General features: G+C 54.4%; 1 protein-coding gene across 2 annotated transcripts in view; it reads left to right on the forward strand.

Moving 5' to 3' along the window:
- Window positions 1-22907, forward strand: part of GLT1D1 (glycosyltransferase 1 domain containing 1) — a 455256-nt gene that overhangs the window by 67744 nt on the left and 364605 nt on the right. The gene's annotated exons all lie outside the window — the stretch shown is intronic.

Consider the following 22907-nt stretch of genomic DNA (forward strand, 5'->3'; position numbering starts at 1 on the left):
ACTGACAGGTCCTCCAGAACCTGGTGCTCAAGAATCACAGGCGATGCTCTGAAGAGCACTGACGGGTCCGCCAGAACCTGGTGCGCAAGAATCACAGGCGATGCTCTGAAGAGCACGTGACAGGTCCTCCAGAACCTGGTGCTCAAGAATCACAGGCGATGCTCTGAAGAGCACGTGACAGGTGCTCCAGAACCTGGTGCGCACGAATCACGGCCGATGCTCTGAAGAGCACTGACAGGTCCTCCAGAACCTGGTGCTCAAAAATCACAGGCGATGCTCTGAAGAGCACGTGACAGGTGCTCCAGAACCTGGTGCGCAAGAATCACGGCCGATGCTCTGAAGAGCACAGACAGGTGCTCCAGAACCTGGTGCACAAGAATCACGGCCGATGCTCTGAAGAGCACAGACAGGTCCTCCAGAACCTGATGCGCAAGAATCATGGTCGATGCTCTGAAGCGCATGTGAGAGGTGCTCCAGAACCTGGTGCTCAAGAATCACAGGCGATGCTCTGAAGAGCACGTGACAGGTGCTCCAGAACCTGGTGCACAAGAATCACGGCCGATGCTCTGAAGAGCACAGACAGGTGCTGCAGAACCTGGTGCGCAAGAATCACGGCCGATGCTCTGAAGAGCACTGACAGGTCCTCCAGAACCTGGTGCGCAAGAATCACGGCCGATGCTCTGAAGAGCACAGACAGGTGCTGCAGAACCTGGTGCGCAAGAATCATGGCCGATGCTCTGAAGAGCACGTGACGGGTCCTCCAGAACCTGGTGCACAAGAATCACAGGCGATGCTCTGAAGAGCACGTGACAGGTCCTCCAGAACCTGGTGCACAAGAATCACAGACGATGCTCTGAAGAGCACTGACAGGTCCTCCAGAACCTGGTGCGCAAGAATTACGGCCGATGCTCTGAAGAGCACTGATAGGTCCTCCTGAACCTGGTGCTCAAGAATCACAGGCGATGCTCTGAAGAGCACGTGACAGGTGCTCTAGAACCTGGTGCGCAAGAACCATGGCCGATGCTCTGAAGAGCATGTGAGAGGTGCTCCAGAACCTGGTGCTCAAGAATCACAGGCGATGCTCTGAAGAGCACGTGACAGGTGCTCCAGAACCTGGTGCGCAAGAATCACAGGCGATGCTCTGAAGAGCACGTGACCGGTCCTCCAGAACCTGGTGCTCAAGAATCACAGGCGATGCTCTAAAGAGCACGTGACAGGTGCTCCAGAACCTGGTGCGCAAGAACCATGGCCGATGCTCTGAAGAGCATGTGAGAGGTGCTCCAGAACCTGGTGCTCAAGAATCACAGGCGATGCTCTGAAGAGCACGTGACAGGTGCTCCAGAACCTGGTGCGCAAGAATCACAGGCGATGCTCTGAAGAGCACGTGACAGGTGCTCCAGAAACTGGTGCGCAAGAATCACGGCCGATGCTCTGAAGATCGCATGACGGGTCATCCAGAACCTGGTGTTCAACAGGCCTCAAAACAGTCATACATTGGATTTGTGGTCGGTATTAGGAAGGGAACGCCCTTTCCTAATAGCGAGTCGAAAATCCTATTTAGCGAGTCGCAAATAAATTGTGACTCGCTAAATAGGGTTTGTACATGGCCCTTTAGGTTTTTGTATGCAAAAAAACGGGTCGTATGGCCCTTAAAGTGTTCCCTGAATGCGCGATGGCAGGCCGCTTGTAGCAGCCAATAGCGAGACAGCAGGGAGGCACCCAGTAATCCAGCGGGTACAGTGGGCATATTGCAGCCCTCTATATATTGGTGACAGACAGGGTGACGCATTCTTTTTGTCAGGGTGGAAGTCTCGAAAGCCTTTCTGTATTCTGTAGAGGGGTGTTTGTGGGGGGAGGAGGGGGTTATCAAACGGTGAAGTCAGAGGAGAAGCCATGAACAACCCTGCTGGTAGGTCCAGTGTCTTTCATTCGTCTGTGCCAGAGTCGCCGAAATGCCACGACCCTGGAGAGCGTCATCTTAAGGATATTCGGGGCCTTGGTTAGACATATTTTGGAGCCCTCTGTTCGCGATAGATTTGACTTTTATTACTTGTTTCTGCTAATTCATGCCCACATGGCACCACACGGTATTCAGTTATATGTTACGCTTTGTGAAATTGAGTCACTATAAAAGAACCGAACTATCTCTTGAGCTGAACCCCAAAACACGTGTGATGTCACTGGACTGACGTAGCGACAGAGTCGGATGTTCAAGTAGAGATTGTGCTACAAAAAATCAACAGCGGTGAGATAGGGAGACAGGAGACTCACCCCTCCAGTGGGGCCCTTCAAAGGTGGGGGCCCTGGTGAGATAGGGAGACAGGAGACTCACCCCTCCAGTGGGGCCCTTCAAAGGTGGGGGCCCTGGTGAGATAGGGAGACAGAAGGCTCACCCCTCCAGTGGGGCCCTTCAAAGGTGGGGGCCCTGGTGAGATAGGGAGACAGAAGGCTCACCCTTCGAGGGGGCCCCTTCAAAGGTGGGGGCCCTGGTGAGATAGGGAGACAGAAGGCTCACCCCTCCAGTGGGGCCCTTCAAAGGTGGGGGCCCTGGTGAGATAGGGAGACAGGAGGCTCATCCTTCGAGGGGGCCCCTTCAAAGGTGGGGGCCTAGTGAGATAGGGAGACAGAATGCTCACCCATGCCGGGGGTGGGGTGCTTCAAAGGTGGGAGCCCTGGGCAATTGCCCACTTTACCCAAGTCTTAAAACGTCTCTGTCCCTGGACGGCATCTGTGCAGTTCTGTCGTCCTGCCTGGGGATTCTGGAATAGCGCGTCTCTCTGTAGGGATGTGGGACGGGACTCTCCGTGGAGGGTACCAAGCTGTGAGGAGCCTTCTCAACCCATGCCTGTGGCGATAAAGACATCCTGTGACGCTGGTGCGTGGCGGCACTGCTGGTGACCCGTGTGATCCTCGGCACACTGGCGTGTCTGATTGCATAACCTAGTGATACGCTGGCTGTGTCTGAGGGCCGCAGTCAGCCCTTATCAGCTTTGCTGGTTACAGCGGATACTCGAGCACTGCCTTCACTTCAGTGCCTGGACCGCCAGAAAAGTTTAACATCTGGATAACATTGTTTGGTCATCACGAAAGGACAGAGTCTCGGCCGCTTTGAGTCCTTTGTCCAGCGCCGTGTGTGAGAGACCCTTATAACTCCCGAGGGTGGATTATAACCACACCTCCCCCCCCACCCCCCCCCCCTTTCAGCATCTGTGGAACCTTTGCTGAGACCGTTTTGTGGTGTCTGCCGACAGCCGTGTCACTGCCTCACACCGCCCAGTGTTTCATCTGCGATCTTAGTTTATGGGCAGGTTTTCCAGGTATTAAAAGTCTGCTCTGTGTTCGCATTTATGTCTGCAGATATTAAAAGCGATCCTTCTTACGGCTGCGCGCTGTCTGCGTGATTACAAGGGCGCACAGCACTGCGAAGCCCTGTGACACGCAGGTAGGCGCACAGATCCCCGCGCATGAACTGTTAGCATTGGGCCTCGTGTGAGTCACAGCATTGACTATCACTCCCGACATAATGTACATTATAAACTTTATTAAAGATCTCAGTCTCGGATGCGCTTCTCTGACTCCGAGAGCAGAGGTTGAAAGGAGTACCACGGCCTCGCGCTACAGCGTTTATTACCCCCAGGGCCTTGGAAGGGGGCACCCTGCCTCACGTTTACACTTTACAGTAACTTATGGCAAGACGTGTCTCGTCTTTTTAATCTTAGTAACGATACTCTTTATTAAATGTGCGTAATCGTCTCGAGGCGCTACAGGTAGTTCTTATCTCCTCAGTAGCGCTGTCGGATTTATTTACCTTAGTGAGGATGCCTTTCAGTTACCTCAAAACTGCGGTCCCGGGTATCTCCCCTTTAATACTGGGGCCAGTGACCCAAACCTGCAAACACGGCTCCGTCTCCCTGCCGCTGGTGTGTGTGAGGCGATGATGAAGCATGACACGCTCTGTGTGTGAGGGGATAATGAAGCATGACACCCTCTGTGTGTGAGGCGATGATGAAGCTTGACACACTGTGTGTGTGAGGCAATGATGAACCATGACACGCTCTGTGTGTGAGGCGATGATGAAGCATGACACGCCCTGTGTGTGAGGCAATGATGAAGTATGACACGCTCTGTGTGTGAGGCACTGATGAAGTATGACACGCTCTGTGTGTGAGGCGATGATGAAGCATGACACGCCCTGTGTGTGAGGCAATGATGAAGTATGACACGCTCTGTGTGTGAGGCACTGATGAAGTATGACACGCTCTGTGTGTGAGGCGATGATGAAGTATGACACGCTCTGTGTGTGAGGCACTGATGAAGTATGACACGCTCTGTGTGTGAGGCGATGATGAAGTATGACACGCTCTGTGTGTGAGGCAATGATGAACCATGACACGCTCTGTGTGTGAGGCGATGATGAAGCATGACACGCTCTGTGTGTGAGGCGATGATGAAGCATGACACGCTGTGTGTGTGAGGGGATGATGGAGCATGACACACTGTGTGTGAGGCGATGATGAAGTATGACACGCTCTGTGTGTGAGGCAATGATGAACCATGACACGCCCTGTGTGTGAGGCGATGATGAAGCATGACACGCTCTGTGTGTGAGGCGATGATGAAGCATGACACGCTGTGTGTGTGAGGGGATGATGGAGCATGACACACTGTGTGTGAGGCGATGATGAAGCATGACACGCCCTGTGTGTGAGGCGATGATGAACCATGACACGCCCTGTGTGTGAGGCGATTGTTAGACGGCGACCTCAGAGGAGCCCGGAAGGGGGTCCTGACTTCCCTGAGTCCCACCCGTGTAGTATCGTAGCCGGGCACTGGCGAGAGATTCCCCAGGGGGGAGGAATCGCGCAACTAGGATCGTACTTCTGACACCACACGACACAGAGAGACCACACTGGGTATTCTCAGAAACAAGCTTTATCAAATAGGTATCACTGCAAATATGTACACGGCGAGCACGGGCTCAAGAGTCTCGGAAAGGTAGGGGGTAGCGGGACTGTCTCTGGTAACGGTTCAAAGCAGGGACGTATCCGGCGCACAGCTCACAATCCTCGAGCTGGGGGATATGTGGTCGGAGTCGGGGTCCGGCGGGACCGTGAGAGTCTGGGGGAGCCGTGAGTCACTCAGCGGGCTCAGGTACAAGTTCGGAGGTCTTACGATCTTCAAGGAGCCGCGAGTCACTCAGCAGGGCTCAGGTACAAGTCTTACGATCTTCAAGGAGCCGCGAGTCACTCAGCAGGGCTCAGGTACAAGTTCGGAGGTCTTACGATCTTCAAGGAGCCGCGAGTCACTCAGCAGGGCTCAGGTACAAGTTCGGAGGTCTTACGATCTTCAGGGAGCCGCGAGTCACTCAGCAGGGCTCAGGTGAGTTTCCAGTTCCAGGAGCCGCGACCACGTCAGCAGGCTCTCGTTGTTCCAGCGTCGAATCTGCCGGACAGTCTCAGAGCACCCCTTGTTATAGGTCGACCCCGCTTTGATGTCCGGAGTCTGCGCAGGCAGGGGTCTTGTCACCTGGGGGCCGCTTGTCGGGGTTTCCTGCTATTGTCTTTTGATCCTTTCAGGGCCGGGTCGGGAGGAGTCCCAGACACCCAGCAGGCACGGAGCCAGCCCGCAGGGAGGCCGGAGGGCCGATCGAAACCCATCGTCCCAGGGGAGTTCAGAAGTGCGATAGAAACTGCTCCTCCCTCTCTCATCCCCTGGAAGCGTGATGTCCTCCAGCCGGAGTGGCGCCTCGAGGCCCGGGTCGCGCTGGGGCCGGGCGGCCATCTTGTTGCAGGGAGTGGGCACGCGGGCCCGGGGTGGCCGAAAGGAGAGAGGCCATGGACGGGGATGCCCGGGGTTGGTGCAGGTGTCCTGGTGGGAAAGGTCGGCTGGGCCGCGTGCTTGGGCTGCAGGCACCAGGTTTCGGTGGTGCGGGGGCACGGAGGGCCATTCTACGAGGCCGGGTCCAACACGCGTCCCCCCCAGCTGAAAGCTGGAGAGAACTGCCCATCACCTTGGGGGGTTCTCTTCTCTGAGGCGGAAGAACCGGGAGAGGCCGTCAGCGTTGGCGTGGTCCGTACCAGGGCGGTGTTCTACGGTGAAGTCCATTCCCTGGAGGGAGATTGACCACCGCAGTAGCTTGGGGTTTTCTCCTCGCATCTGCATGAGCCATCGCAAGGGCCGATGGTCAGTTTGGACCCTGAAATGAGTGCCGAACAGGTAGGGTCGTAGTTTTTTGAGTGCCCAGACCACGGCAAAGGCTTCGCGCTCTATGGTGCTCCACTTCTGTTCTCGGGGCAGCAGCCGCCGACTGAGGAAGGCGACGGGCTGGTCTAGGCCTCGATCATTCACTTGGGACAGGACGGCCCCAATGCCATGCTCGGAGGCATCGGTCTGGACTATGAACTCCTTGGTGTAGTCGGGAGCCTGGAGGACGGGGGCCGTGCACATGGCCTTTTTTAGAGCATCGAAAGCTTCCTGGCAGGCAGCCGTCCATTGCACCTTCTTTGGCTGTTTTTTAGACGTGAGTTCCGTGAGAGGGCCGACCAGGCTGCCATACCCCTGAATGAATCGGCGGTAGTAGCCCGTGAGTCCCAGAAAGGCTCGGACTTCCGTTTGGGTGATGGGTGGGTTCCAGGCCAGGATGGCGTCGATCTTGGGCTGTAGAGGAGCGACCTGGCCACTCCCGACTTGGTGCCCCAGGTAGACTACGGATCCTTGCCCGATCTGGCACTTGCTGGCTTTTATGGTGAGGCCTGCCTGGCACAGGGCGGTTAGCACTCTCCGGAGGTGCTGGAGGTGCTCACTCCACTCTGAACTGAAGACAGCGATGTCGTCCAGATAGGCCGCGCTGAACTGTTCTAGCCCGGCCAGGACCCTATTTACCAGTCTCTGGAAAGTGGCCGGGGCATTTTTCATCCCGAAGGGCATCACGCGGAAGCGGTAGTGCCCATCGGGGGTGGAGAAAGCAGACCTCTCCTTGGCCCCTTCGGTGAGCGCAATCTGCCAGTAGCCGCAGGTGAGGTCGAAAGTGCTGAGGAACCGGGCGGCCCCTAGTCGGTCAATGAGCTCGTCGGCTCGTGGAATGGGGTGGGCATCGGCTCGGGTAACATCATTGAGCCCCCGGTAATCCACGCAGAACCGGAGCTCGGGGGCGACACCGGGGGCTGCTGCCTTCGGAACCAGGACCACGGGGCTGGCCCAGGGACTGTCAGAGGGCTCGATCACCCCCAGGGTCAACATCTTCGAGACTTCGGCTTGAATACAGGACCGGACCCGGTCAGGAACCCGGTAGGCTCGGTGTCTCACCGGCGGGCTGTCCCCGGTGTCCACATCGTGAACACACCAGTTGGTGACCCGGGGGGTCAGGGAGAAGAGGTCAGAAAATTGTCTGAGGAGTTGTCGGCAGTCCGCTTGTTGCTGGGCAGTGAGGGCTGGGGAGTGGTTCACTCCCTCCACGGAGCCATCCTGCTCCTTGACACACAGGAGGTCCGGGAGGGGATCTGACTCATCTTCGGCCCCGTCATCGGTGGCCAGCAGGAGGCTCAGTTCTGTCCGCACGAAGTGAGGCTTGAGGCGGTTCACGTGCAGGACCCGGAGGGGATCCCGAGGCGACTGGACGTCCACCAAGTAGGTGACTTGGCTCTTCCTCTCAACCACTTTGTAGGGCCCAGTCCATCGGTCCTGGAGAGCGCCAGGCTTCACGGGGGCCATGACCCACACCTGCTGGCCCGGCTGGAACTCGACCAGAGTAGCATTCTGGTCGTACCAGCGCTTCATTTCTTCTTGACTCGCCTCCAGGTTGGCTTCGGCCAGTTCTCGGAACCTCCTGGTCTGGTTCCGGAGGGCCAGGACATATTGGAACACATCTCGGGGGGTGGTCTGGGGTGCTGCCTCCCACCCTTCCTTAACCAAACTGAGGGGACCTCGGACGGGGTGACTGTGAGAAGTTGGCCTGGTATATGCTGTTCACTAGTTCTAGTGACCACCTTGTACCATGCCAAGCAACCCTTATGGTGTGGTTGTAAGTCAACCTTTTTGGACTAGCTGCCCTAGTGGTAGCGTAGGCTAAGCAGTCTTTGAGGCTAAACTCGTGAAGCGTGTTAAGCAAGCTGTTTTACCAATAGTAATCCCCTTTTATACCAATGAAAGGACACCACACAGATATATATTCAAAATATATATGTATTTATTTCTCAAAGTAACCCCTAGTCTCTTTATGAGCACAGGAGCACAAATCGTCAAACAAGATTATCACAGAATACACAGAAGTTGCACTTTATATGGATAGGCCCTGGTGGCCACTCGAACCATATACTAAAATAGTGGTATAAGTACCACGAACAGAAAAGGGAAAAGGCCTAGGGCCTCTAGAATCGCTGGGCCTACAAGGAGCTAACGTCAGTTAGTGACCAGGAGGTCCACGGGTGGCGTGTGCAGAGCAAATAGTCACACGCGTGCTCCCATAGGTTTCAATGGGTGCGTAAAAAGTACAAAGTTACTGCAAAAGGAATCTTCCGGATGACCTAGGAACTTAAGATTTGGAACACAGGCACTAGAGATGTAATACTACACTTGGGCACAGGAGTGCCAGCTTTACCTCACCCACAGGAAGCGGGTGCATAGGCCTCGAAGTGCGTCGGGTTCCTTCTATCGGTTCCGTGGGGTCTGTAGTCAAAAGTGCTGCAGGCGGTCGGTCGGGAAGAGATGCAGTGGATCCAAGAGTGGATCGGAGATGTTGAAGACCTGTAAGCAGAGGGGACAGTGTTCACAGTCACTAGCCAGTGACCAGCGTGGCACCAGGTGGGTACCAGGCGATGTCGGGTGCAAACAGGTGATGAGGGGTAGCTTGTCTCCGCAGCCACGTGGTCCCTGAAGGTCGACGACGTCCAGGAGTCGGCTCACGAGCTGTCCCACGCAGGCTCTCGCTGTCGGCGGTGTCGGCGACTTGATCGAAGCAAACAAGCCTTGGCAAAAGCAATTGTAGAAGGATTCGGAAATCAGCTGTTGGTTCTGACCAGCAAGGTCAGAGGGATTGCTCCTTTGGAGGGGAGCAAGGGCCAGTCTGGAGCAACCAGACCAGCGGTGTTTGTCGTAGATTTCGTCGCCAAGATGGCCACTAGCCAGCGGGCCAGCAACCGGTTAGGCGCGTCGAGTGGCAAAATGCAGAAGGGCCCCACGCAGATCGTGGAGATGCTGGAGGGCTCACCTTTGGTGCAGATGCTGCTCGAGGGTTGGGCTTCTCAGGACCCAAAGCACAACTTGGAGGGAGCCTCGGTTGTTGCACTGGTCAGCTTGTCGTAGTCGTTTCAAGATGGCTGGCTCCACGTGTCTCGGTGCCTCCACGGGTCTCCTCTTTGCAGGGACTGTGGATCGGGCGGTGAGAGGTCTGGAGGTCCAGGTCTTGTCAGTCTCTGGGCTCGGGCTCCGGCGGGAGGCGGCGGCAGAGCAGACGTTGATTCGCTGGATGGTGCTTGCGTTAGCAAGGTGGTCACTCCCTGACCACAGGGGAGATTGGCTTCAGTCCTCTGTGCAGCAGAGCGTCGAAGTTCCCGTCTTCTTCTTAGTTTTAAGTTGATTCCAGGATGTCTGAAGTCTTAGGACACAGCTCCTACCTTTATTCGGATTCTAGGGGCCGGACTACCTGCTAGGTCCCTCCCTATGGGTGGGACCAGGAAGGGGGGTGGTTACACCCCCAATCCTTTGTCCAGCTCGCCCCAGGCCCGGGACTGGTGTGCCCCAGGACCGGTTTGAATTGGCATATGCACCGAGGCTCCTTGTGAGCCACAGGCATGTCTGGTTTCTTTCAAGCCCTACCTGACCAATACACAAAATCCTGTCTGGGGTGGTGCACGCACCTCCCCTGGCAGGAAACCCTTTGTCCACACCTCCCAAGCTGGAAGGACTCCCAGCAGCAGGAGGGCAGACTTGTGTCTGTGGTGGCAGCATCCATTTTGTGGAGCTGAGGCTATGTCTGATTTTACCCGGGTTTCAGGTACTGTACATGTCGTGTCCCTCTAGAAGGGTGGAATGCTAACCCCGTCGCCAGAATTGGCGAGGGGTTAGTATTCCAATTCGTATGACACCTTACTCGACATGTTTTGATAAAGCCAAACCAAAGATAGCATTTAACCGCGAGGTTCATAATGCACTTAAGAGTATATGGTATGACGATATCTGGAAACAGTAGAAGGAAGTTGTTCCGACCACTGCAGACAGGCTCAGCTCATGCCAGAGCACCATCTCACATGGAACCAAGCACTCTGCCTTCAGGATTGTTAAGGCCTGCCATAGGAGTGACTTATAGGTTACCAGGTGTCCCATTTAAGGTTAGGTATAGGTATACTACACCTAAGTAAGAGGTGATTACACCAACTTACCCCAGCTGAGTGATCAGCCAGTTGTGTCAAATTGTTAGGCCAAGCCTGGGGTGGCATAATACATGCTGCAGCCCTTGGCAGGCCTTGGGTACACCAATGCCCTGGGTACCTAGTGTACACTGGTACAGGGGCTGACAGGGTGATCCACTTCCAATTGGTTATGCACCTAGGGTGCATAGTTTTAATTTAGTAGAGAGAACAGCAGGCTGGGGGTCTGATTGGCAGGCCCACAGCCTCAATATGTCAAAAACCAGTGAAGCAAAAAGCAAAAATTTGGGGTGACCATAGGATAGCAGACCCTACTCTCCTACACAACCCCCCCCCAAACGCTGGGACATTAAACTAGCCTTGACCAGTCTCGTCTTCATGTCCTAAGTGGAAGTACCTGGAGAGACCATCTGCATTCCCATGGTCAGTACCTGGCCGGTGCTCCACTGTAAAGTCCATCCCCTGTAGGGAAATGGACCACCTAAGCAGTTTGGGGTTTTCACCCTTCATCTGATTTAGCCACAAGAGGGGCTTATGGTCGGTCTGAATCTTGAAGTGAGTGCCAAACAAGTATGGCCTCAGCTTCTTCAGGGCCCACACCACAGCAAAGGCCTCCCTCTCAATAGCTGACCAATTCTTCTCTCTGGGGGTCAACCTTCTGCTAATAAAAGCAATGGGTTGGTCTTGACCATCTACATTAAGTTGTGACAGCACAGCTCCCACACCCAACTCAGAAGCATCTGTTTGGACAATAAACTCTTTGGAGTAGTCAGGACTTTTCAGGATAGGTGCAGAGCACATGGCCTCCTTCAGGTCATCAAATGCCTTTTGACAGCTTACTGTCCACTGAAGCTTTTTGGGCATCTTCTTGGATGTCAGATCATTAAGAGGAGTCACAATGGACCCATAGTTCTTAACAAACTTCCTGTAGTACCCAGTCAAGCCCAAGAAAGCTCGAACTTGAGTCTGGGTGGTTGGAGGGGACCAGTCCTTGATGGATTGTATCTTACTCTCCAGTGGTTGAACTTGGCCTCCACCTACAAGGTGGCCCAAATATACAACCTTACTCTGCCCTATCTGGCACTTTGTAGCCTTGATAGTGAGGCCTGCCCTTTGCAGAGCCTCAAGAGCCTTCTTCAGGTGGATCAGGTGATCCTCCCAGGTGGAGCTAAAGACAGCAATGTCATCAAGATATGCTGCGCAAAAGTCATCCAACCCAGTAAGGACTTGGTTCACCAGCCTTTGGAAGGTGGCAGGTGCATTCTTCAGACCAAAGGGCATCACCACAAACTGGTAGTGCCCACCTGGGGTTGAGAATGCTGTTTTGGCCTTAGACTCCTCAGCTAATCTGATTTGCCAATAGCCAGCTGTTAAGTCAAATGTGCTCAAAAACTTTGCAGAAGCTAGTTTGTCTATGAGCCCTTGGAATAGGGTGTGCATCTGTCCTGGTGACAGCATTGAGTCCTCTGTAATCCACACAGAACCTCATCTCTCTCTTGCCATCTTTGGTGTGAGGTTTGGGGACCAGAACCACTGGGCTAGCCCAGGGGCTCTCTGAGGGTTCAATGACACCTAATTCCAGCATTTTATGTACCTCAGCCTTTATACAGTCCCTGACGTGGTCAGGTTGTCTGTAAAGTTTGTTCTTTACAGGCAGACTGTCACCAGTGCCCACCACATGGGTACACCAGTCAGTTTGACTAGGTATCAAGGAAAACATATGTGAAAATGATTGTAGAACCTGTCTACATTCAGTCTGCTGATGGGCAGTGAGGTTGCCTCCCAGGGTCACTCCTTCAACTGAGCCATCTTCAGGGTTCTGAGACAACAGGTCTGGGAGAGGGTCACTCTCTTCCTCCTGTCCCTCATCTGTAGCCATGAGCAAGCCCATGTCTGCCCTGTCAACATATGCTTTAAGCCTGTTAACATGGAGTACCCTGTGGGGACTCCTGGGAGTTCCTAGGTCGACCAAGTAGGTGACCTCTCCCTTCTTTTCCAGGATTGTATGGGGTCCAGACCATTTGTCTTGGAGTGCTGCTGGGGCCACTGGCTCCAACACCCATACCTTCTGTCCTGGCTGAAACTCAACCAAGACAGCCTTTTGGTCATGCCAAGCTTTCTGTAAGGCCTGGCTTGCCTCAAGGTTTTTGGATGCCTTCTCCATATACTCAGCCATCCTGGAGCGGAGACCAAGTACATAGTCCACTATGTCTAGCTTAGGCTTTTTGAGAGGTAACTCCCAGCCTTCCTTCACCAAACACAGTGGGCCTCTCACAGGGTGTCCAAACAACAATTCAAAGGGGCTGTAGCCAACTCCTTTTTGTGGGACCTCTCTGTAAGCAAACAGAAGGCAGGGTAGAAGGATGTCCCATCTTCGCCTGAGCTTTTCAGGTAATCCTTTGATCATACCCTTTAGGGTCTTGTTGAATCTCTCAACAAGCCCATTGCATTGTGGGTGATAAGGGGTGGTGAACTTGTAGTTGACACCACATTCCTTCCACATAGCTGTCAAGTATCCTGACATAAAGTTGGTACCTCTGTCAGATACTACCTCCTTAGGAAACCCCACTCTGGAGAATACTCCCAGCAGGGCCCTGGCCACAACAGGAGCTGTAGTGGTCCTAAGGGGAATTGCCTCTGGATACCTGGTGGCATGATCCACTACCACCAGTATAAATCTGTGCCCAGATGCAGTGGGAGGATCCATGGGACCCACTATGTCTATTCCCACTCTTTCAAAGGGAACCCCCACCACAGGTAGTGGTATCAGGGGGGCCTTTGTTGTGCCACCTGATTTGCCACTGGCTTGGCAGGTAACACAGGAGCGACAAAACTCCTTTGTATCTTCATTCATATGAGGCCAGTGAAAGTGAGGGACAAGTCTGTCCCAGGTCTTGTTCTGGCCTAGGTGTCCTGCTAAAGGAATATCATGGGCCAAGGTAAGAAGGAAGCCCCTAAATTGCAGAGGTATAACCAACCTCCTGGTTGCACCAGGCTTGGGGTCTCTAGCCTCTGAATAAAGGAGCCCTTCATCCCAATACACTTTATGGGTACCTTGAGCATTCCCAGCAGCCTCAGCAGCAGCCTGCTGTCTGAGGGGTTCAAGAGAGGGACAGGATAACTGAGCCTGCCTCAAGTCAGCCCTTGAAGGTCCCCCTGTCCCCAGAAACTCAACCTGGTCAGGTTCAAGCTCTTCAGGGACAGTTCCTTCAGGGTCCTCTAGATCAGCTTCCTGGGAAGGCTGATCATCACTCTGAGGCAGGGGGGAAGGCACAGCCTTGACCCTCCTGTTCTTCTTCTTGGTAGGTGCTTGGTCCATTGTTCCAGGATCCAAGACCTGAGGTTCAGTGAGGCACTTTTTGGCCTGTGACCTGGTCACAGCAAGGACATGTGATGATATACCTAACATCTCTGCATGAGTCCTGTACTCCACTTCTGACCATAGAGAACTCTCTAGGTCATTGCCCAACAAACATTCTACTGGGAGGTCTGCACTAACCACAACCCTTTTGAGGTCAGTTACCCCTCCCCATGAGAAGTTAACAACTGCCACACTATGTGAAGTAGTGGCATTGCTGGCATTGGTCACCAGGTAGTTCTCACCTGGTATGTACTGTCCAGGGTCCACAAAGCCTGGTGTCACCATAGTGACACTGGCACATGTGTCCCTGTAGGCTTGAGCCACTTTGTCATTAATTAAAGGAGTCTGTCTGTACTTGCCCAGGTTACTGGGGCTCACAGTCAGGGACAAATCAATGTCCCCATCACAGATCAAGACTGCCTGTGTAAGGGTTCTGTCTAAGTCAGAATCTCCTTCAGTTCCCATAGTGATTCCCACTACACCCTTTGTCTGGGGACCAACACTGCTAACAGTAGTACTGGGAGCAGGTGCCTTAGGGGCAACAGTGTTGGGGGCTCCACCCTTTTTGCAATCACTAGTCCAGTGAGTTGTATTTTTGCAATGATTGCACCAGGGTTTCTTTTGACCTTCTTTCTTCTTTTTGGACTGTTGTTGGGACCCACCCTCCTTAGCAGTAGTTTGGGGCCCTGTTGAAGACTTCTGGTCTTTAGGTTTCTGATCTCCACCCTTTTGGTCTGTTTTCTTCTGATCACCCCCTTGGCCCTGGTTCTGGTTCTTTTGCTTAACCCTGGTTCTGACCCATTTGTCTGCCTTCTTTCCCAATTCTTGGGGAGAGGTCAGATCAGAGTCAACCAAGTGTTGATGCAGTTGCTGGTTTTGACAGTTATTTAAAATCTGCTCTCTCATCATCAAATTATACAATCCTGTAAAATCAGATACCTTACTTCCCAGCAACCAACCCTCCAAAGCCTTAGTGGCACATTCAACATATTCAGACCAGTCCTGAGTCTGTGTCTTTTGGGTGTCTCTGAACATTAACCTGTACTGTTCAGTGGTTAAGCCTAACCCATCTACCAGAACACTCTTCAGGACTCTGTAGTTTCTGACATCCTCTTCTCTAACAGTGAGGAGTCTGTCTCTGCCTCTTCCTTCAAAGGAGAGCCAGAGGATTGCTGCCCACTGGTCTTCAGGAACCTGCTGTACTTTGCAGGCTCTCTCAAGAGCAGTTATCCATTTGTGGATGTCATCCCCACTTTTGTAGGGGGGCACAACCTTAGACAGGTTTCTATTATCGAAAACCCTATCTTTGTCCTTAGGGACAATGCTGCAACCAGTGGGTATAGACCCACTCTCTTTATGCTGTCTAGCCTTGCTCAGTTTCTCTTCCATCAGGGCTACTTCTAGCTCCTGTTTCCTGATCCTCAGCTGGGCTTCCTGCATTCTGGCCTCATGTTCCCTCCTCTGAGGGGTGGTCATCCTTTTCCTGGAGTGACCTTGAGAGCCTCTAGAGTCATGAGAAGCATTGGAGTCACCTGAGCGATTCCTTTGCCTCCCAAGCCCTGTGTTAAGTCCACTGGGGAGATCCAATGGGGTAAACCCATTGTCAGTCCCCAATAGCCTTAGTTTAGCTGGGCCAAGTATAATACTTGGCACTGGGCTAGTTCTCCCTTCATCATCACTACTTTCTGTATCCTCACCACTTTCCTCCCCTGTAGTATGATTCTCATCTAAGGGATGGCTATTGGAACTGGGTACCTCTGTAGTATCTTCAGAAGGGGGGCCTCCTGTTCCTGACCCTGAGGGGGCTAACTGGGAAGCTTTCTTGAGTGCTCTCTGATTCTCATCATCCTGTAAGAGCTCTCTGAGCTCAGCAGAGTTTGGGTTCTTGGGCTGTTTAAGGCCTCTAAGAGTTGCCAAATGCCTGAGCTCATTCTGATTAAGGGTAGCAAAGCTGGATGGTGCCCTCTGGGGGTCACTCTCAACAGAGATGGGTACAGTGGACCCCTCTGCCCCGGCCATTGCTCTTAAGTGTGGGTGGATGTGTTGCAATCTACCTACACTTGGGTTTACCTACTAAACCTATCTAGTAGTTGTAGTCAGGGTGTGCTACTCCCTTTGCTCTACAACAACTAAGTTCAGTAGAACTTAAGTATATCTAATCTTGTTTTATATGTACCTACAGGTACCTATGTGATCTTTCAATTGGTAACCAAGAGATTACAATGGTAAAACACAGCAAGCTCAAATCCAACCGCTGCTCACCAATGTGAGAAGTTGGCCTGGTATATGCTGTTCACTAGTTCTAGTGACCACCTTGTACCATGCCAAGCAACCCTTATGGTGTGGTTGTAAGTCAACCTTTTTGGACTAGCTGCCCTAGTGGTAGCGTAGGCTAAGCAGTCTTTGAGGCTAAACTCGTGAAGCGTGTTAAGCAAGCTGTTTTACCAATAGTAATCCCCTTTTATACCAATGAAAGGACACCACACAGATATATATTCAAAATATATATGTATTTATTTCTCAAAGTAACCCCTAGTCTCTTTATGAGCACAGGAGCACAAATCGTCAAACAAGATTATCACAGAATACACAGAAGTTGCACTTTATATGGATAGGCCCTGGTGGCCACTCGAACCATATACTAAAATAGTGGTATAAGTACCACGAACAGAAAAGGGAAAAGGCCTAGGGCCTCTAGAATCGCTGGGCCTACAAGGAGCTAACGTCAGTTAGTGACCAGGAGGTCCACGGGTGGCGTGTGCAGAGCAAATAGTCACACGCGTGCTCCCATAGGTTTCAATGGGTGCGTAAAAAGTACAAAGTTACTGCAAAAGGAATCTTCCGGATGACCTAGGAACTTAAGATTTGGAACACAGGCACTAGAGATGTAATACTACACTTGGGCACAGGAGTGCCAGCTTTACCTCACCCACAGGAAGCGGGTGCATAGGCCTCGAAGTGCGTCGGGTTCCTTCTATCGGTTCCGTGGGGTCTGTAGTCAAAAGTGCTGCAGGCGGTCGGTCGGGAAGAGATGCAGTGGATCCAAGAGTGGATCGGAGATGTTGAAGACCTGTAAGCAGAGGGGACAGTGTTCACAGTCACTAGCCAGTGACCAGCGTGGCACCAGGTGGGTACCAGGCGATGTCGGGTGCAAACAGGTGATGAGGGGTAGCTTGTCTCCGCAGCCACGTGGTCCCTGAAGGTCGACGACGTCCAGGAGTCGGCTCACGAGCTGTCCCACGCAGGCTCTCGCTGTCGGCGGTGTCGGCGACTTGATCGAAGCAAACAAGCCTTGGCAAAAGCAATTGTAGAAGGATTCGGAAATCAGCTGTTGGTTCTGACCAGCAAGGTCAGAGGGATTGCTCCTTTGGAGGGGAGCAAGGGCCAGTCTGGAGCAACCAGACCAGCGGTGTTTGTCGTAGATTTCGTCGCCAAGATGGCCACTAGCCAGCGGGCCAGCAACCGGTTAGGCGCGTCGAGTGGCAAAATGCAGAAGGGCCCCACGCAGATCGTGGAGATGCTGGAGGGCTCACCTTTGGTGCAGATGCTGCTCGAGGGTTGGGCTTCTCAGGACCCAAAGCACAACTTGGAGGGAGCCTCGGTTGTTGCACTGGTCAGCTTGTCGTAGTCGTTTCAAGATGGCTGGCTCCACGTGTCTCGGTGCCTCCACGGGTCTCCTCTTTGCAGGGACTGTGGATCGGGCGGTGAGAGGTCTGGAGGTCCAGGTCTTGTCAGTCTCTGGGCTCGGGCTCCGGCGGGAGGCGGCGGCAGAGCAGACGTTGATTCGCTGGATGGTGCTTGCGTTAGCAAGGTGGTCACTCCCTGACCACAGGGGAGATTGGCTTCAGTCCTCTGTGCAGCAGAGCGTCGAAGTTCCCGTCTTCTTCTTAGTTTTAAGTTGATTCCAGGATGTCTGAAGTCTTAGGACACAGCTCCTACCTTTATTCGGATTCTAGGGGCCGGACTACCTGCTAGGTCCCTCCCTATGGGTGGGACCAGGAAGGGGGGTGGTTACACCCCCAATCCTTTGTCCAGCTCGCCCCAGGCCCGGGACTGGTGTGCCCCAGGACCGGTTTGAACTGGCATATGCACCGAGGCTCCTTGTGAGCCACAGGCATGTCTGGTTTCTTTCAAGCCCTACCTGACCAATACACAAAATCCTGTCTGGGGTGGTGCACGCACCTCCCCTGGCAGGAAACCCTTTGTCCACACCTCCCAAGCTGGAAGGACTCCCAGCAGCAGGAGGGCAGACTTGTGTCTGTGGTGGCAGCATCCATTTTGTGGAGCTGAGGCTATGTCTGATTTTACCCGGGTTTCAGGTACTGTACATGTCGTGTCCCTCTAGAAGGGTGGAATGCTAACCCCGTCGCCAGAATTGGCGAGGGGTTAGTATTCCAATTCGTATGACACCTTACTCGACATGTTTTGATAAAGCCAAACCAAAGATAGCATTTAACCGCGAGGTTCATAATGCACTTAAGAGTATATGGTATGACGATATCTGGAAACAGTAGAAGGAAGTTGTTCCGACCACTGCAGACAGGCTCAGCTCATGCCAGAGCACCATCTCACATGGAACCAAGCACTCTGCCTTCAGGATTGTTAAGGCCTGCCATAGGAGTGACTTATAGGTTACCAGGTGTCCCATTTAAGGTTAGGTATAGGTATACTACACCTAAGTAAGAGGTGATTACACCAACTTACCCCAGCTGAGTGATCAGCCAGTTGTGTCAAATTGTTAGGCCAAGCCTGGGGTGGCATAATACATGCTGCAGCCCTTGGCAGGCCTTGGGTACACCAATGCCCTGGGTACCTAGTGTACACTGGTACAGGGGCTGACAGGGTGATCCACTTCCAATTGGTTATGCACCTAGGGTGCATAGTTTTAATTTAGTAGAGAGAACAGCAGGCTGGGGGTCTGATTGGCAGGCCCACAGCCTCAATATGTCAAAAACCAGTGAAGCAAAAAGCAAAAATTTGGGGTGACCATAGGATAGCAGACCCTACTCTCCTACAGTGACCATAGAGTAATTCAAACGGGCTGAACCCTAAGGACTTCTGGGGGACCTCCCGGTAAGCGAACAGGAGGCAGGGGAGCAGGACGTCCCACTTACGCCGGAGGGGCTCTTCTAGGCCAGCGATCATCCCTTTCAAAGTCCTATTAAACCTCTCTACTAGGCCGTTCCCTTGGGGATGGTACGGGGTGGTGAACTTATAGGACACCCCACATTGTTGCCACAGGGACGTCATATACCTGGATATAAAATTAGTGCCGCGATCGCTCACGACCTCGCGGGGGAAACCCACCCTGGAAAAGATCCCCATCAGGGCCCGGCCCACCACGGGGGCCGTAATGGTGCGCAGGGGAATAGCCTCTGGGTAGCGGGTGGCGTGGTCTACTAGGACCAAGATGAAACGGTGACCTTGGGAGGTGGGGGGGCCCCGTGGCCCCACGATGTCGATTCCGACTCCTTCGAAGGGGGTACTGACGACCGGGAAGGGTTGGAGGGGAGCCTTGCGCTTCCCCCCACTCTTCCCACTGGCTTGGCACGTGGGGCAGGATTTGCAGTGTGCCTCTACCGCTGCTTTCATCTTAGGCCAATAAAAATGGGTCACGAGACGGCTGTAGGTCTTGTCCTGACCCAGGTGACCGGCGAGGGGGACATCGTGGGCTAAGCCCTGGAGGAAAGCCCGGAAGCGGAGGGGTACCACCAGTACCCGTCCGGATCCCAGCTCCACTGATTTCTGCTCACTATACAGGATGTTATTTTCCCAATAGATTCGGTGCGTTCCGGTCTGGTCACCTGCGGCTTGGCCCTCGGCCTGGCGCCGCAGCCCGACCAGGGAAGGACAGGTGGCTTGCTCCCGGCAAAATTCTTCCCGGGTGGGCCCGCCCTCGTGGCGCCAATGGGCCAACTCGGGTAGATCCCCCAACTCGGGGACCGGGGCGGGGTCGGATGGTGCGGGTTCGTCGCTGGCGACGGACCCTTCCGATGGGGGAACGGGAGGACCCTCGGCGGGGACGGTACGGGCTTCTTCGACCGGGGGGCTCTCGACTTCTCTCCGGGGAGTGAGTCGGGCTGTCATAGATCGGGTGGTGGCACACACCCACTCGGGGAGTCCCATCATCCCTAGGTGGGCCTTGCGCTCTACGTGCTTCCAGGGAGAACTCTCCAGGTCGTTCCCTAAGAGGCAGTCGACCGGCTGGGAGGTTCTTACGGCCACCTTGAGTTTACCTATCACCCCTCCCCACTCAAATGGCACCAGGGCTACCTGACACATACTTTCCCTATTGTCTGCAGAGATTACGGGGCAAAAGACATTGGGGAGGATCTGCTCCTCGGGAACTAGGTGCCTGAGGACACCGGTGATACTGGCCCCGGTGTCCCGCAGGGCCTCTACCTGGTGGCCATTGATCTTGACGAGCTGCCCATATTTCTGTGTGTTAGACGGTAGGAGGCTACCAGGGATCATTTCCCTATCTCCCAGGGATACTAGGGCCATAGCGGCGGGTTCCCACTCCTCGGCTTCCTCAACCTCCTCCCCCAGGGCTACGTTGGCTATCTGTCTCGCAGGGGTGACTTGGGTGGCCATGGGGCACTCTGGGTCATTGGCGTAGTGCCCGGGTTTCTGGCAACGAAAACATGTAACGGTCACCCGGTGTCCTCGTCTCCCAGGGGGCCCTGTTACTGGTGGGGGGGGCGCCGGGAAAGGTGGAGGTGGTGTCTTCGGGGGGCTAGGCTGGGACTCTCTCGGCCCTCCCTGGTTCCCTCCCCCTCTCTGGCGGGGTGGTCCCTGACTGGTTCGGGGGTACTCTCCTACCATGCCCCGGGAGACCCGGGTGTTGGTCCAGCGGTCGGCCTCCACAGCCAGCTTCCGGGGATCTGTGAGCTTGCTATCCAGCAGATGTTGACGAAGCTCTACGAAGCAGTTCGCAGCCAGATGTTCCCATAACATGAGGTCAGTGAGTTCGGCAAGGGTGGTGACCTTGCTGCCCTTGACCCACCCATCGAAGGCCCGACTAAAAAAGTTTACATACTCCACCCAGGTGGTGCCTGGGATCTTCCTGCAGTCCCGGAACCGTTGGCGGTACATTTCTGGGGTGAGGCCGTATCTTGTGAGGAGAGCCTCTTTCATGTGGCTGTAGGAGGTCTGCAGGGAGAGGGGTAGGTCGAGCAGGGTGTCCCTTCCTTCGCTCAGAAACCGCCCCCACAACCCCGCCCCCCCAGTCCTTCTGTGGAATCCGATGGGAGGTCATGGCGACCTCGTAGGCCCGAAACCATTGCTGAATGTCATCGTTTTTATAATATTCTTTGACCACATCCTTGGGGATGTGGACCTTCTGTTCCGCTGGGGGGGCCGTCTCTCGGTTCCCCGAGGGCCTCCCGTCCTCATTTCGGGCCTTGAGCTCGAGTTCTTTTAAGCTGCGTTCGTGCTCTAGTTGGAGCTTTCTTCCTTCGTGCTCCCGTTGGAGCTTCTTTTCTTCCAGTTCGCCTTGTACGCGCATTTGCTCTACCGCTAGCTTTTTCTCCGCTAACTTCAATTCGCCCTCGATTTTGAGTTTGGCTAACTCGAGTTCATGACTGCGGCTTCTCTCTCTGTCCGCGAGTTCTCCCGGGGATAGGCCCCCATCTGGTACCATGCCTTGCACCTGATTGTCGCTGCTTTCACTTGGAGGGGGTTCGGCTTCGTCGGGGCGCTCCCCCGTGCCTTCCGGGCGGGATGCCCCGGTCTCCACCCAAGTTTTCAGTGTTTTCTGCAAGTCTTCCTTAGTGTTGAGGCCAGTGGTAGCTATTTTAAGTTCTTTGCAAAATTGTTTTAGCTCTTTGTGTGTGTATTCTTCCAGATGCTCCACCTGGAACACTCTGTTGGCGTTGGTTTCTGCGGAGCTCATGGCGCTTCTGTCTGCCATCTCTGTTGGTCGTGCGTCCGTTGTTCACTGTACGATCTGTAGGTGATGGGCCCGAATCCCGTCGCTTGCCACCAATGTTAGACGGCGACCTCAGAGGAGCCCGGAAGGGGGTCCTGACTTCCCTGAGTCCCACCCGTGTAGTATCGTAGCCGGGCACTGGCGAGAGATTCCCCAGGGGGGAGGAATCGCGCAACTAGGATCGTACTTCTGGCACCACACGACACAGAGAGACCACACTGGGTATTCTCAGAAACAAGCTTTATCAAATAGGTATCACTGCAAATATGTACACGGCGAGCACGGGCTCAAGAGTCTCGGAAAGGTAGGGGGTAGCGGGACTGTCTCTGGTAACGGTTCAAAGCAGGGACGTATCCGGCGCACAGCTCACAATCCTCGAGCTGGGGGATATGTGGTCGGAGTCGGGGTCCGGCGGGACCGTGAGAGTCTGGGGGAGCCGCGAGTCACTCAGCGGGCTCAGGTACAAGTTCGGAGGTCTTACGATCTTCAAGGAGCCGCGAGTCACTCAGCAGGGCTCAGGTACAAGTTCGGAGGTCTTACGATCTTCAAGGAGCCGCGAGTCACTCAGCAGGGCTCAGGTACAAGTTCGGAGGTCTTACGATCTTCAAGGAGCCGCGAGTCACTCAGCAGGGCTCAGGTACAAGTTCGGAGGTCTTACGATCTTCAGGGAGCCGCGAGTCACTCAGCAGGGCTCAGGTGAGTTTCCAGTTCCAGGAGCCGCGACCACGTCAGCAGGCTCTCGTTGTTCCAGCGTCGAATCTGCCGGACAGTCTCAGAGCACCCCTTGTTATAGGTCGACCCCGCTTTGATGTCCGGAGTCTGCGCAGGCAGGGGTCTTGTCACCTGGGGGCCGCTTGTCGGGGTTTCCTGCTATTGTCTTTTGATCCTTTCAGGGCCGGGTCGGGAGGAGTCCCAGACACCCAGCAGGCACGGAGCCAGCCCGCAGGGAGGCCGGAGGGCCGATCGAAACCCATCGTCCCAGGGGAGTTCAGAGGTGCGATAGAAACTGCTCCTCCCTCTCTCATCCCCTGGAAGCGTGATGTCCTCCAGCCGGAGTGGCGCCTCGAGGCCCGGGTCGTGCTGGGGCCGGGCGGCCATCTTGTTGCAGGGAGTGGGCACGCGGGCCCGGGGTGGCCGAAAGGAGAGAGGCCATGGACGGGGATGCCCGGGGTTGGTGCAGGTGTCCTGGTGGGAAAGGTCGGCTGGGCCGCGTGCTTGGGCTGCAGGCACCAGGTTTCGGTGGTGCGGGGGC

This window comes from Triturus cristatus, chromosome 11, assembly GCF_964204655.1.
Source record: "Triturus cristatus chromosome 11, aTriCri1.1, whole genome shotgun sequence".
In the NCBI taxonomy this organism is placed as follows: Eukaryota; Metazoa; Chordata; class Amphibia; order Caudata; family Salamandridae; genus Triturus; species Triturus cristatus.